Source organism: Hylobates moloch, unplaced genomic scaffold, assembly GCF_009828535.3.
Source record: "Hylobates moloch isolate HMO894 unplaced genomic scaffold, HMol_V3 SCAFFOLD_20, whole genome shotgun sequence".
Lineage (NCBI taxonomy): Eukaryota > Metazoa > Chordata > Mammalia > Primates > Hylobatidae > Hylobates > Hylobates moloch.
Genome location: NW_026652295.1, coordinates 27,521,648 through 27,538,005, shown reverse-complemented (window position 1 = coordinate 27,538,005; position 16,358 = coordinate 27,521,648). Strand labels below are relative to the sequence as shown.

Sequence of the window (16,358 nt, the reverse complement as noted above, 5' to 3'; positions counted from 1 at the left end):
GTTCTGTCCACGCACAGAAAATCAATCACTGTGATTAGCAGTTTGCGCAAAAGAGAAAAGATTTATTCACAGGGCAGCCCAGGGAGAAGGCAGAAGAGCAGCTCTCAGATCCGTTTCCCGGAAGAGAAGCCTTAGGGATAATTACGAGTTAGGGAAGTGGGGTGGTCTAAGGTGTGGGGAAAAGTGATTGGCAGTTAGGGAAAATGAAGTAACAGGTTCATTCTGCGCAAAAGTTCATGGTATTGCATTGGACATAATGTACAGAAAATGGCGGCGTTAGTATGATCTGAGGGTGGAGTTTTTGGCCACCTCTTGGGCACTTGCGCAGGTCCAGTTGAAAGGTCGGTGGTCTCAACCGGTTTAAACTGGACAGGAGTTGCTCCAGGTTCCTGAAAAACAACTGAAGCGACCGTTACCATGGTGCCTTATAGACGTTATCTACAAGGTCGCCGGTAAGGGTTAAGTTCTAATGTTCAGCGGAGCGGCCCTCAGCTTCACGGGGGAAAAAAAATCACAAAAAGACAGCGGCCAAAAGCAAGCAGGGCAGGGTAAGTTTGGCATACCCGATCAGATTAACACCTTGGTTTCAGCAGGAACAAGCAGAAAAATCATGGGGTCCAGAGGCCCCTTCCCCTTGCAGTGTACTCCCCTAGCACAGCTTAAACATTACTATTTGGCCAAATAGAAATGTTTTCAGGGTCCACCTCCAGTATCACAGAGCAGGGCAAGGAAGGGGCGATTTGGAGCTGGCAGCCAATACATTGATAACTGGGCACACTGTCTTTCCCTCTGTTGCTCTTTCCTCCCTTTTCTTTCTGTCTCATCCCTCTCGCCCTCACTTTGTTCTCTCTTTCCCTCCTTCTGTGTAGCTTCCCGCCTTCTCCTTCTTCTCTCCCTTGCAGTCTGGCTCCAGTCATCGCTCTCACTATCCCTCTATGTCCTTTTCTTTCACTGTCTCACCCTCTTTTCCTTTACCTCCCTCTCTCTTCGTTTTCCACTTTGATATCAAAACTTTGTGTTTCACCTTGACTCTCCTCCTCTTTTTTCTATATGAGCTTACTGAATTAAATGATAATCTATTGCGCTTCACCTATTCAACCCTCCTCCCCTCCCCACAAACTCCTGGCAATCAAGAATCGTTTAACTATCTCTGTAGTTTTGCCTTTTCAGAAGGTCAGTGTCATATAATTGGAATCATAGTCCGTAACCTGTTCAGGCTGACTTTTTTTTCACTTAGCAATATGCACATAAGGTTTATCCATGCCTTTTCACAGTTTTATGGCACATTTTAAATTTCTGTATAAAATTCCAAGGCGTGAATGTACTACAGCTTGTAAATATATTTGCCCATTGAAGGACATCTTAGATGCTTCCAGTTTTTGAAGAATACTATGAATGTTATGAATAAAGCTACTATAAACATTCATGTATAGGCATTTCGTGTGGACAAGAGTTTTCAAATCAGATGGGCAAATACCTATCTAGGACTGTCCTTTTTTCCAATGAATTATATTTGCTCCTTTGTCAATGATCACGTGGCTATATTTGTGTGGGTCTATTTCTGGAGTCTCTATTCTCTTGTTCTACGTGTCTGTTCTTGTACCAATACCACACCGTCTTGATTACTGTAGTTTTACAGTAATTCTTGAAGTCTGGTAATGTGAGTCTTCTTACTTTTTTATTCTTCAATATTGTGCAGAATCTTTAAGAGCTAAAGAGAATGATTTACCAAACAAATCTTTGTTTCACTTATTTTCAATTTTACTTTTGAACATTGGAGTTTCTGTAAAGCTCCCAAAGATGAGACAGGAATCCACATAGGTGACTTCCTGGTGTTTACCCAACTCAGCAATAGGAGGTGTGGACAGCGGCGATGGGGAATTCAGCTCCATGGGATAGGGCAGAGGTCGGAGTGGGGAGAACAAGGGAAGCTGTCTCACTATTGTCCTATTCAAGTGGCACCTATGCATCAGGAAAAACATCTAGGACACCTTGTGCCTTAGAACTGCAACTGTTTTTCCTCTTCCTTCTCTTTGTCTTATCTCCTTGTGTCAGAAATTTTTTCTTTCTGCCCACTACCATTTCCTCAAACTGTGACAGCTTAACAAATATGACAAAGCTAGTTTATACAAGACAAATTAATGTTCCTATACCAAAGTTCTTTAAAACATTTCAATTTGAAACCTCATCTCTTTTCTCATAAACCCAGATTCATCTTTATAACTTTGTTTGCTTATAATCAATATATTTATTGCTAGAGCTGGAAGGTGACCTATAAGTCAGTTATTTTAATATCATCATTGCATAATTGATAAAACAGAGATAATGTTAACTGCTCAATGGTATCATCTCCTGTCATATTAAATGGAATATATCACTCAAAAGAATATGTGTTTGTGTGTGTGTGTGTGTATTACATAGGTAACACTTGCTTATTCTTCCCTAAATCCACAGCATGTCTCTCTAGGGCCACTCTTTTAGAGGCAACCATATTCAGCAGTTCCTTGGTTTTCCTCTCTGAGATTTTTAATTTATATATTAAAAAGTATCTGGGTATATATAAGCTCCTAAAAGATTCTGCTTATTGCTTAAGAAGATAAAAGTGGAAGGGCTCACACTACCTGACTTCAAAACTTATCATAAAGCTACAGGTAGAAAGTTAGGTCACTGATTTGACATCTTTCTTCTTTTTTGATACAGGCATTTACAGCTATAAATTTTCTTCCAAGCACTGCTTTATCTGCATCCTATAAGTTTTTGTATGTTGTGTCTCCATTTTTATTCATCTCAAAGTATTTTCTGGTTTCCTTTGGTATTTCTTATTTGACCCACTGGTTATACAAGAGTGTTGCTTAATTTCCACATATTTTTGTGTTTTGCACATTTTTTCCCTGCCATTGATTTATAATTCCATTACATTATGGTAAGAGAAAATACATCGCATCATTTTCACCCTTTTAATTTTTTGAGGTTTGTTTTATGGCCTGGAATGTGGTCCTCATGGCGAATGTTTCATGTGTGCTTGAGAGGAATATATCTTCTGTTCTAGGCAACTCAACAGGAGAATGTCTGTACCTGCCAAAACCAGTCTATAAGATTGGAAGAAGTTTTTCTTCCTTCAAATGCACAGACACCAATGCAACGCCACACAGATTGTGAAGAATTAGTCAAACATGATTTCACTGAAGAAAACTATTAATGCTTCAGTAACTGAACTGTAAGAAATAAAGATCTACACATTACTTGATAGTAACTGAACTGTAAGAAATAAAGATCTACACATTACTTGATAAAGAATTCAAAATAATCATCTGAAACAAGCTCAATAAGCTATAAAAGAATGTATATAGACAACTAAATAAAAATGAGGAAAACAATGCATGAACAAAAGGAGAAGTTTAATAACTAGAAACCATGAAAGGAACCTAACAGAAATACTGCAGCTGTAGAATACAATGACAGAACAGAAAAATTAAATCAAGGATTTCAATAGCAAACTCAGTCATGCAGAAGAAAGAATCAGTGAACTCGAAGACAGATTATTTGAAATTTGCCAACTAGAGGAATTTCTTGATCCGTTTTATGTTGCTATAACAGAATATCACAGACTATTTTATAAAGAAAGGAAATTTTTTTCTTACAATTCTGGCAACTGGTAAATCCGAGATTGAGGGTGCCACATCTGGCATGGGCCATTGTGCTGCATTATCTCATGGCAGAAGGCAGAAGGGCAAAAGAGTATGCACGTGAATGACAGAGAGTCAAACTCAACTTTTATAACAAATTTACTCTCACCATAATGAGCCCACTCTTGCAATAATGAGCCTACTCCTGTGATAATGACACTCATTCATTCATGAGGGCAGAGCCCTGAAGACCTAATCGCCTTTTAAAGGATCCATCTCTCAACAGTATTGCACTGGGAACTTAAGTTCCCAACATGTGAACTTTAGGGGACACATTCAAACCATAGCATTCCACCCCTGAATTTCAAAATTTATGTCCTTCTCACATGCAAAACACATTCACTCTATCTCAATAGCTCTAAGATCTTAACTCCTTCCAGCACCAACACAAAACTCCAAAGTATCATCTAAACAAGATATGGGTGAGATTCAAGGCATGATTCATCTTGAGGCAAATTTCCTACAACTGTGAGCCTATGAAATCAAAACAAGTAATCTGCTTCCAAAATACAATGGTGGCCCGGGTGTAAGATAGATGTTCCCATTCCAAAAGGGAGAAATAGTCAAAAATAAAAGAATAACTAATGCCAAGTAAGTCTAAAACCCAACAGGAAGAGCACATTAAGTATTAAAGCTCCAGAATTCTCTTCCTTGACTCCATGTCCCTCCATCTGGGCACAGTGGGGTGGTGGTTAGGTCCCAAGGCCTTGGGCTGCCCCACCCCTATGGTTTTGCTGGGTGCAGGCCATGTCACAGCTCTCACATGTTGGAGTCTCATGCTTGAAGCTCTCCCAGGCTGGAGTTACATGCTGGTTGCTCTACACCTCTAGGGTCTTGGAGGCAGTCCTGATCCCACAGCTCCACTAGGCTTTGATCTAGTGGGAACTCTCTTTGGTGGCTCTAACCCTACAACAAGTTTCTGTCTGGGCCCCCAGGCTGCCCATTTGAAATCTGGGTGGAGGCCCAACATCTCTCCCACTATGCATGTCTGCAGAATCAGCAACATGTAGACATCACCGAGGCTTACCATTGCACCCTCCAGAGCCATGGCTGGAGCATCCAAGGAGCTCTGTGCCAGAGTGTGGCAAGCAGAGTCCTGAAGCAGCCCTGGGCAGCAAATGCTGAAGTCTCCAGAGCACCTCTCTGGAAATTTTGCCCTCAATGCCCTGCTCTGGGCCTATAATGGGAGGACAGACTCTTCCACATGTTGGGAAGACAGCACATCCCAACTTCATAGGAAGGAAAGCTCTTGTGCTCTGGACCCTTTCAGATCACACCCTGTTTATCTCTTTATCTGGCTGTTCATTTGCATCCTTTATTATATCCTTAATAATCAACCTGTAAACTAAGTGTTTCCTTGAGTTCTGTGAGCTGCTGTAGCAAATTAATCAAAGTCAAAGAGGGGGTCTTGGGAGCCCTAACTTGAACCTGGTTGGTCAGAAGTTCTGGAGGCCCAGACTTGTGGCTTGTGTCTGAAATGGGGGCAGTTTTGTGAAACTGAGCTCTCAACCTGTGGGAGCTGAAACTATTTCCAGGAGGATAATGTCAGAATTGAACTGGGTTGGAGGATGCTGAGTTGGTTTCTGCTACAAAATTGATTGCTTGCTTGGTGTGTGGGGAACACCCCCCTACACACAAACATTTGGTCACAAAAGACGTTGGTTGGTGTTGAGGCTGCTGGGTGAGAGAATAGAAAAAAACAACACTTTGAGTGTGTTTTTTTTCCACTGACAAATACAAAGGATTGTAATACACTACTATCAATAATTATATGCCAACAAATTGGATAACTTAGAAGAAATGGATAATTCTTAGAAACATACAATCTACCAAGACTGAATCATGAAAAAATACAAAATTTGAACAGACCAATAACAAGTAAAGAGGTTGAAGCAGCAATCAAAACCTCCCAACACAGAAAATCCCAAGACCTTATGGCTGCACTGCTGAATCCTACCAAACATTTAAAGAACTGGTACCAATCCTTCTCAAACTCTTCCAAAAACTCAAAGAGGGGAAAATACTTCCAAACTATTTCTATGAGGTCAGCATTGCTCTGATACCAAAGCCAGACAAGGACATTACAAGAAAATTGTAGGCCAATATCCTTGATGAAAATAGATGCCCAAATCCTCAATAAAATAGTAGCAAACTGAATCCAACAGTACATTAAAAGGATCATGTGCCATGATCAAGTGGAATTTATCCCTGGAGTGCAAAGGTAGTTCAACATATACAAATCAATGAATGTGATATATCACATTAATGGAATAAAGGATAAAATAATATGATAATTTCAATAAATGTAGAAAAAGTATTTCACAAGATTCAACAACTTGCATGATAAAAACTCTCAGTAAATTAGGTATAGAAGGAATGTACCTCACCATAACAAAGGCTATATATGATAAGCCCAGAGCTAACAAACTCAATAGTGAAAATCTGATCTTCCTCTAACATCAGGAACAAGCTGAGGAGGCCCACTCTCACCATTTCTATTCAATATAGTACTGGAAGTCCTAGCCAAAACAATTGGGCAAGAAAAAAGAAATAAGATATCCAAATCTGAAAGGAAGAAGTTAAATTGTATCTGCAGATGACATGATCTTAGTATTTTTTTTTATTTCAATAGGTTTTTGGGGAACAGATGGTCTTTGGTTACATGGATAAGTTCTTTAGTGATGATTTCTGAGATTTTAGTGCATCCATCACCCAAGCAGTGTACACTGTACCCAATGTGTAGACTTTTATCCCTTACCCTCCCCCCACACCTCGTGAGTCCCCAAAGTCCATTATATCATTCTTATGCTTTTGCATCTTCACTTAGCTCCCACTTATAAGTGACAACACATGATGGTTGGTTTTCCATTCCTGAGTTACTTCACTTAGAATAATGGTCTCCAACTTAATCCAGGTTGCTGCGAATGCCATTATTTCATTCCTTTTTATGGCTGAGTAGTATTCCATGGTGTATATTTAATACATAACACATTTTCTTTATCCACTTGTTGATTAATGGGCACTTGGGCTGGTTCCATATTTTTGCAATTGCAAATTGGGCGGCTTTAAACATGTGTATGCAAGTGTCTTATTCATATAATGACTTACTTTCCTCTGGGTAGATACCCAGTAGTGGGATTACTGGATCAAATGATAGATCTACTTTTAGTTCTTTAAATAATTTGCATACTATTTTCCATATTGGCTGTGCTAGTTTACATTCCCACCAGCAGTGTAAAAGTATTCCCTTTTCACCACATCATCGCCAACATATATTTTTTTTATTTTTTTTATTATGGCCGTTCTTGTAGCAGTAAGGTGGTATCACATTGTGGTTTTGATTTGCATTTCCCTGATTACTAGTGATGTTGAGCATTTTTCAAGTTTGTTGGCCATTTGTATATCTTCTTTTGAAAATTGTCTATTCATGTCCTTAGCCCACTTTTTGATGGGATTATTTGTTTTTTCTTGCTGATTTGTTTGAGTTCCTCGTAGATTCTGGATATTAGTCCTTTGTTGGATATATAGTTTGCAAAGATTTTCTCCCACTCTATGGGTTGTTGGTTTACTCTGCTGATTACTTCTCTTGCTGTGCAGAAGCTTTTTGGTTTATTTATCTTTGTTTTTGTTGCATTTGCTTTTGGGTTCTTGGTGATGAACTCTTTGCCTAAGCCAATGTCTAGAAGGGTTTCTCTGATGCTGTCTTGTAGCATTTTAATGGTTTCTGGTCTTAGATTTAAGCTTTTGATTCATCTCGAGTTGATTTTTGTATACATGATCTTATATATAGAAAACCCTAAATACCCCACCAAAAAACTGTTAGAACTAATAAATGAATTCAGTAAAGTTGCAGAGTACAAAATCAACATGCAAAAATCAGTTGCATTTCTATACACCAACAATGAACACTATCCAAAAAGGAAATTAAGAATCTCATTTACAATAGCATCAAAAAGAATAAATGCTTAGGAACAAATTTAACCAACTATTGACATTGATGAAATTAATTGGTGAAGACGCAAATACATGAAAAGATATTTCATGTTCATGGATTGGAAGAATTAATAATGTTAAAATGTCCACACTACCAAAAGTGATCCATAGATTAAATACACTTTCTTATACACTGACCTAAATGTGAGGCAGATAGATCAAAGAGAATAATGGGTTTTGAAAGCTGTCAGCACACATTAAAAATCGATTTATTCTCTTTATTTTAATACCCAGTAAAACTTGTGCACACATATGCCAAAAAAAAAAAGCAAGTCCAAGAGTTTTCCTACAGGTGCGGTTTATAATATCCCCAAACTGGAAACAACCCAAACATCCATCACCAGCAGAACGGGTAAACAAACATAAAAAATTGGTATATTCATATTGCAGAATATATACACAGCAGTGAGAAAGAACAATTGTTAAATGCAACAACATGGATGAATTTCACATATTCCTGCATAAAAGAAGCCAGGCATAAGAGAGTATTTATTATATAATCCTATTTATATGGAGTATGAAAATATGCAAAATTCAAAGATGATGTTAGATGTCAAGAAAGTGGTTACCCTTATGGAGAACGTGATTAAGAGGGGGCATGAGAGTGGTTTCTGGAGGGACTGATAATTTTCTATCTCTTGACACAGCTCAAGTGACAAAATTTAGTTCTGGGATCTTATTTGATGGAAACAGTGGGAATACATTGAAACAGAAGATCTGGGTGGGAGTTCAAAGATATATTCTCTTCATATACATTCAATGATCTATATATACTTGCATTTGGGCACTTTTCTGTATGTTTCTTATATTGCAATTAAAAATTTTCTTAAAAAATATGAAGTCACATTAAGAAAGACAGCATTATCATTATTTTAGAAACTCCATTTACCCCACTCTATAGTATACCTCTCTCATTCTCATGCTGAGATAACCACTATAATAATGTTTGAAATAATCATTCTCTTGCTCTTATTTGTTTGCTTCACTAATTATATTTGTATCCATAAACAATAGATATTTTAGGATGCTTAGTTTGTAGTTTCTATAAATGAAATTATGCCATATTTTTGTGTTTTTTTGTTATTGAAATATCAAAATATCTCATTTCCTGTGACTTCTAAGTTTTTCTGCATTGCATGTCCTTGCTTTTGTAAATTGTTACAGCTATCAAGGGAAAATGTGTTAAGACTCTTAATAATTATAATAATTTAATTTTAAATTTGTTAATTTTTTACACAAACAAACTGTTAAAGAAAAAACAGAAAGAAAAGATAGTTCTGTTTCTTCCTTTCTAAGAATTATAACTTTTTTACTTTCCTTATGTCTGGGAAGGAATGGAAGTCGCAATTCCTGGTATACCATTTGTAGTCCCAATCTCAAGTAAAGTGTTTTAAACTTTTTACCTTTGAGAATTGTTTTTTTGTAGATTATTTTTATCTTTTAAAAATTAAGTAAAATAAATTTCCTTCTCTTTCTAGATTGTTAACAGTTGCATTGTGAGCAGACAGTGAAATTTATCCAATGTTTTTCTGCCTCTTTTGAGGTGAACATATTTTTTTCCCTTTAATTTCTTAATGTACTGAATCATAACACTGTTCTTCTCACGTTAAATTGACATCCTGATTTTGGTATAAATCTGGATTTGTTATGATTTTTTAAACATTGGTGGATTCAGCTTTTTTTTTTTATTTCTGATTTTATGTTCATGAATGAGATTGACCTATGATTTTTCTTTCTCTCATTGTCTTTTTTCTGGTTTGGTATTAGGATGAAGGTGAAAATGAGGTGAAAAGTCTTCCCTCTGTCACTATGTTTGGAAAAGTTTGTATCCAATTGAAATTATTCTCCCTGGATTGTTTTGAAGAACTTTCAGGTGAAAATATCTGGGTTTAGGACTTTCTCTGTAGGACAATTTTTGACTATTCAATTTATGTAACAGTTACCTGTTATTTCCTCTTGAATCGAATTTCATAATTGAAAACTTTTGCAGAATTTACTGTTTAAATTTTCAAATTAATTGGGTAACATTTTTTATACCATTGCATATACTGTGGATCACCTATTTGGCTTTTTTTTTTTTTTAAGAGAGAAGCGAGAGAGGTTTCGCTATGTTGCCCAGGATGGTCTCAAACTCCTGGCCTTAGGCAATCCCCCCCGCCACCCGCCAACTCCCCCCTCCAACTTCCCCCTCCAACTCTCCCCTCCACTCCCCCATCCCCCTACCGCGTCTTAGCCTCCCAAAGTGTGGGGATTACGGGCGTGAGCCACAACGTGCAGCCTCTTTCTGCACTTTTTTTCTTTTAAAACTAATTCTTTCTCATCTTTTAGGTCTCAGAGTAAGTTTGCTTCCTAGGTGTTCACTGAAGCCCTTCAGGCTGGGTTAAGAACAGATCCCTGCAAGCTGACACTTTGACCAGGTGGGTGAGAGAATCCGGGTGGTGCTTTCGTGGAGGGCAAGAGAAAGAGAGCGCAGCCTCCTCAGGGTGCAGTTGCTGAATAGAAGAGCTTTTCAGTAAATAAATGTTTCTCCAGCCCTTCTGGAATATGAAAAATCTGTGTAGCAGACTTTGAGAGAGCCGGAAGCCAGGATGAAGAGGCAGGTCCCATAGAGACTCAAATCAGCCTCTCCAAGGGTTCCCAGTAATGGGGAATGAGACCACCATATGCATCCTGTTGCTTTCACCACGCCTCCGGCACTCACAGAAGGGGGTCCACGCAGGCGTCGTTCTTTCCGGGGGCAGGCCTCGCGCGCGCCTTTCCTTCCTGTGTGTTTCCCACCGGCACATCACTAGCGGGAGGTCAGAATCCTGCGAGTCAAGGATGGCTGGGTCAAATGAAGAACTGAAATGAAAATACACAACCACTACGAAGTGGTTCGAACCGCAACTTTTCGGGCCTAAAGCCCGGCTCCTGCCCCCCCTACCACACAGCGCCACCACCGAGTGGTTGCGCAAGATGATAGGCATTTTCTACATTATTCTCCAAGTGCCCGCTGTACTCTTGGGCTTTTAACAAACGTCTCACTAGAGAGTATTCAGCAGGGTCTAGTTTGGGTTACCAAGCGGAGCCAGGCCTAGGAAGATGCCTCTATTTAATGCTAATTGCAGCTGTTGCAGCTGAATTGGACGCCAAGCTGAGAAGGTCGCCTGAGGGGTCTTTCTCCTTCACCTGGTGATTTTCATTTATTTCCAGAGGGTCTCAATGCTGAATGCAAGCTGATCATGTGTAGTAGTGATTATAGAGAGACGTTCAATCCTTTTTCCCTTTCTTTACAACTTTTTGTCACCAGCTGAGAGAAGCAACGTGGTGCATGTGCAAAATTTGGTGTAACATTTGGTGTCAAGTTAAGGGTAGGAGTTTGGAGAAAATCGAAATACTCACTTTGCATTACCTTGTTATTGTGTGACACTGGCAAGTTATTTAGCTTTTGTATTACTTACACTATCTTTGAAATTAGGTTAACAACAGAAATCATGTCATATAAGTAGAACCATACAATAGATATAAAATCCAGGTTAATAGCCAATCTTGCAACATTTCTTACATTTTTTGCAGTTGTAAAGGCGTAGGACCACGTGGCCTAATGGATAAGGCGTCTGACTTCGGATCAGAAGATTGAGGGTTCGAATCCCTTCGTGGTTGATTCTCCATTTTTCACTCTCAAGCAACACTGCACAACCTCCCACACCACAAAATTATAGCATCCAATTAATTTCGGAAAGTGAACGTGAATTCTCTGCAGTCCTTTCCCGTGGAAATGGGAAGTTGCATCACACACCTCTTTGGAGTTGCGAGTGATTCAGGTGGGGCCAGCACACCACCTTTCAGCTGTTTGTACTTTGGAGGAAGCGCTTGGCCAGGCTGGCACACAGCTGCCTGGAGTCCGGGGTGGGATGGGGAAAGCGTGCGCCCTGGTCCAGGAGTATCCTCTTCCCGCCTGTTGAATGGGCTCAGTGAACTCAGTTGAGTGCATCTTAAGGAGCTTTATTCACCTGGTCCCGCAGGGGGCGACCATCACGTTTCCTCTGGTCCTCAGTAGGCGCTCGGTTACAAGTTTGACTCGCAGACACACAGTTTAAATATCAGTTTAAACATCAGTTTAAATCAGTTAAATATCAGTTAAAAATCAGTTAAATATTTAAATCAGTTAAATATCAGTTTAAATATCGCCCCCTTTCTAAAATGTAGAGGAGCCGAAGAAACACACGTCTTAAAACCTGCTCATGATTCAGGTGGACGTGGTCGTTGAACGGAAGCGTTCTTTCTCTGCCAGACCTCGCTCCTGGGTTCTCCCTCACGTCGCGGGGCGAATTAGACTGTCTGCAATATCTGAGGAACCAAGGTGTTAACAGAGACCTGAAAACAGGAGAAGAGGCGAGCCAGGAAAAGATCTTGAAGAAGAGGAAGCAGCTTCTCCAAAAGGCGAAAGACAGCCTTTGTAATGCCCTTTATAATAAACCAGTGAAAGTAAAAACAATTGTCTGGTCAGGAAGATATAAAAAATAGAACAAAAAAAATTAAACCAGTAAACGTTAAAACAAAACAAAAGGGGAAAGAATCTGGCCAAATACATTTGAATACTTTTATGAAATGGAGAAATTATTAGGACGACATGACTTATTAAGTACGATTCAAGAAGGAATAGCAATAATGAATAGTCAAACTACGAAATAAATTGAAAAAGTTGTCAAACATCTTCCTACGGAGAAAACCCCATGTCCCATCACTTACCCAGGGTTTATGAGGTCAGGAGACCGAGACCATCCTGGCCAATATGGTGAAACCCTGTCTCTACTAAAAATAGAAAAAATTAGCTAGCTGGGCGTGGTGGCGGGCGCCTGTAATCTCAGCTACTGGGGAGGCTGACGCAGGAGAATCGCTTGAACCCGGGAGGCGGAGGCTGCAGTGAGCCGAGATTGCACCACTGCACTCCAGCCTGGCGACAGAGCGAGACTCTGTCTCAAAACAAAAACAAACAAACAAAAAATCCAACAAGACACGATCTCCTCCATAGTATAGAAAAAAGAAAAAAGAGGGAAAAGACCCACAACTATACTTGCAGAATGGCATCATGATATTTTGCCAGATAATGTACTCTGAACAGTTTTATTGAGGCATAATTCCCATGCAATAAACTGCACAAGTTTAAACTATGTGTAAGTTTTACACTTATATGCAATCATATATGTGTAATGTGTAATCATGAAACGACCAGTACAATAAAGATAATGAACATAGACATCACCCCCAAAAGCTTCCTCCTGCCCTCTTGTAAGCCCTGTTCCCCTCTTACAACCAGATATGCTTTCCATCATTATATGTTCATAGTTTTCAGAATTTCATGTGAGTGGGATCATACAGTATGGACTCTTAAAAAAATTCATTCATTATCATTATTTTGAGGCTCAAGCAATTCTCTTGCCTCAGTCTCCCGAATAGCTGGGACTACAGGCACCCACCACCGTGCCCAGATAAGTTTGTATTTTTAGTAGAAACAGGGTTTTACCATGCTGGCCAGGCTGGCCTCGAACTCCTGACCTCGTGATCCACCCACCTCAGCCTCCCAAAGTGCTGAGATTACAGGCGTGAGCCACTTTGGCCAGCACTTTGCCAGAGACTTTTAAATGGTTGATTTGAAAGAAATAATTTTCACCAGTTTCACTTGGGAGCTGGTCTGCAGGGCTCTTTTCACTTCATGTTGAAAGTCAATCTCTGGAGGTACCTCTCATACATTACTCATCCCTGCATATATATTTCCCCTCCCTCATCCTTCCTACTTAATTTCATCATAATTCTAAATTCAGGGTTTATTGATTATAAAAAATTATTCACAGATGTGCCATGTAGTACTATGATTATATTTCTTATGTGCCTTTTAGTTTTCTGCAAAGTTATTAACTGCCTTTTACTTTTTCTTTTATCTTTTATGATCATGTAACCAATTCATTCTCAATTGATTTTCCTTGAATTTAAGCAACTCTCAATATGGTGAAATACCTCAAAGAACCTATCAATTTTAATATTTTCCTTAGTGGTCTCCTCTCTGGAGACTTCGTCCCCCTGCTTCAATCTGGACTGGTTGTTCTCTAGGCATGTTACACAGGTGTCTTCTTGGGGCTTTTCTTCCACCGACCTGGGATATACTTTGCCTTCTTCCTGTTTTGGACCCCTATGTTTTCCTTTTTTTAGTGTTGTACCATTTTGATGGAGAATAACCTCTAGGAATTTTCTGAGAGAATGACTCTGTCTATAAATGGCTTTATAACATACTCAGTTTTGATTGATAGTTTGACTAATAAATTAGACAGGAAATTGTCATAATTTATGACATTGTTCAATTGTCATTTTCAACTCTTTCTTCTATCAAAGGAAACATTTCTAAATAAAATACACAGATGCTGCTTTCTGTTCAGATTTAGTTTAAAATCCAAAGCAAAAAAAAAAATTTTTTTTGCCTGATTCTGCTATCTTGCCTGGTGGGAAGGTACTCAGGAGTTGCTGGAAAAGAAAACTGTATACTCCGCTTCTAGCCACCATGATGACAAGTATGTCAAACATAAGAATTGTCTGTTACGGAATTTTCTTGAAAACATATTAGGCAAACTGGAAACAAGCTACCAAATATGACTGTCTGGCATCTCTAAACTACTACAATTATTTAAAATTAAATATTCAAATGTTTCTCAATATGGATATCAAACCCTTTTCTCCTTTGTCACGGGTGACAAAGCAAATCAGCACACCTACCAAAAGGACAGCCAGCACTAGGAAAATGCAGCTAGAAAGGACTGTGGACTCTGCAGTTTAGTTTACAAAATCAGGCAAGGACTGTAGGACACCTCTATCCATTCATACCTCAACTCACTCTAGAGATCTGGAAGCTCTGGGTCTTTCAGAGCAGGAACTCTGACCTTGGTGCAAGGACACAGGGAGTCAGAAGCTTACTCCAAGGATCAATTTGAACTGTCCAGGATTCCAAATGATTCTGGAGTTTCCTTGTTGTGGCAAGAGGAGAGAAGACCCACTTCTTGGGGCAATGAGAAGATCCCCAAAAGTCATAAACTCCTAACTTACCCTAGGCTCTTACTTTGTGCTCAGAACTGTGCTTACTGCTTATATCCGTCATTTATATCTATGTAACAAACCTTACTCAAATTTAGTGGCTTAAAACAACAATTGTTTCTTCTGTTTACAATTCTTCAGGTCAATGATTTGAGCTGTGTTTAGCTGGGCAATTCTTTTGTTGGTTTTGTCTTGGGTCGCTCATGTGATTGTGGTCATCTAGCAGCTTGACTGAGATTGGATGGTCCGAGATGGTCCCACTAACATGTGTGGGGTGTCAGCTGGACTGCCTGGGATGGCTGAGATGGCTGAGACTCTTTCTCTATGTGGTCTTCCACCTAAGATGCTTGATGAGGTTTCCATATACAGTGGTATCAAGGTTCTAAGAGGTGAGTGACAAGGTTTCTTGAGGCCTAATTTTAGAACTCCTACACCACCATTTCTACACCATTTCACAGAATTCTATTGGTCAAAGCAAATTACAAAGTCAACTCACATGCAACAGGGAGGGAAACAGACTTGGCCTCTTGATGAAAGCTGCTGCAAAATCACATTACAGACCTGGTGTGCTGGTTCACGCCTGTAATCGCAGCACTTTGGGAGGCTGAGGCAGGCAGACCGCTTGAGCTCAGGAGTTCAAGACCACCCTGGGCAATATGGCGAAACCCTGACTCTACTACTATAAAAATACAAACATTAGCCAGGCATGGTGGCACATGCCTGTAATCCCAGGTACTCGAGCAGCTGAGGCACGAGAATTGCTTGAATCCAGGAGTTGGAGGTTGCAATGAGCCAAGATTGCACCACTGCACTCCAGCCTGGGGGACAGAGCAAAACCCTGTCTCAAAAAGCAAAACAAAACAAACACACATACACACACACACATTACAGAGGGATATGCATACAGGGATGGGAGGAACTTGCGGCCGTTAATCAATTGTTAATTTATTATCAAACAACACGGTGAATAGCTCTCCTATTGATATGTTCATTGTACATCTTGTTTAAGTAAATTATCCACTATCACTTTTTTTTTAAACCAAGTGTTAATTCAAGTTGGTCTGTAGGTCTTGTTTTCAACCCACTTTTACCTGGTGGGCAGCTCAGGATGGGACCAGGGAGAATGTAAACATTTCAAAATGCAGCAGCAACTAGAAAAGAACGGGTAGTGCTGAGCATTTGCACATGGGCAGTCATAAATCTGTGAAGAGGGAGAGCGGTATTGTGTCTCCAGCATGTCACAGATATTTAAGATCCAGAGGGTGAGATTAGTGACCCATATGTAGGCTTCCTGCTCAGCTCCGAGGCTGTAATGGGTCGATTTATCTTTTGAGACTCGATACCTGTGTCTCTGTCATAACTACAGACATCATGGACTCATTAAGAATCCCAGAGGAATGGAGAAACTGAGGTAGAGATAGCAGATTCAGAGACAAGAAAATTCCCACTAATACAGTGATTTTAAAAACCTGAGATCGTCCTTGTTTCACAGAGTTGAAAAGTCACACAGAAGTACTTGTCATGAATTTTTATATATGCCTGATCTATCTGGGCCTGAGACTGTGAAGGTCAGGTTTCTTTGTTTGAGACAGGTTCTCAATCTGTCACCCAGGAACC

At 39.6% G+C, this 16,358-nt stretch overlaps 1 long non-coding RNA gene and 1 other non-coding gene across 4 annotated transcripts in view; both read left to right on the top strand.

Annotated features, from left to right (window-relative positions):
* The first annotated feature begins 346 nt into the window (after positions 1-346).
* Positions 347-16,358, top strand: part of LOC131382149 (uncharacterized) — a 24,532-nt gene continuing 8,520 nt past the window's right edge. Inside the window, exons 1-3 of one of the 3 annotated variants that reach the window (XR_009211373.1) lie at positions 347-548; positions 10,008-10,096; positions 11,235-11,482. This is a non-coding gene — a long non-coding RNA (uncharacterized LOC131382149). Of the gene's footprint in view, positions 549-9,493; positions 9,553-10,007; positions 10,097-11,234; positions 12,226-16,358 lie in introns of those variants that run through there. The other 2 variants (XR_009211371.1, XR_009211372.1) reach the window with 2 other exon arrangements.
* On the top strand, positions 11,249-11,321 carry TRNAR-UCG (transfer RNA arginine (anticodon UCG)). Its single transcript has one exon. It is a non-coding gene; the product is annotated as a tRNA-Arg (tRNA).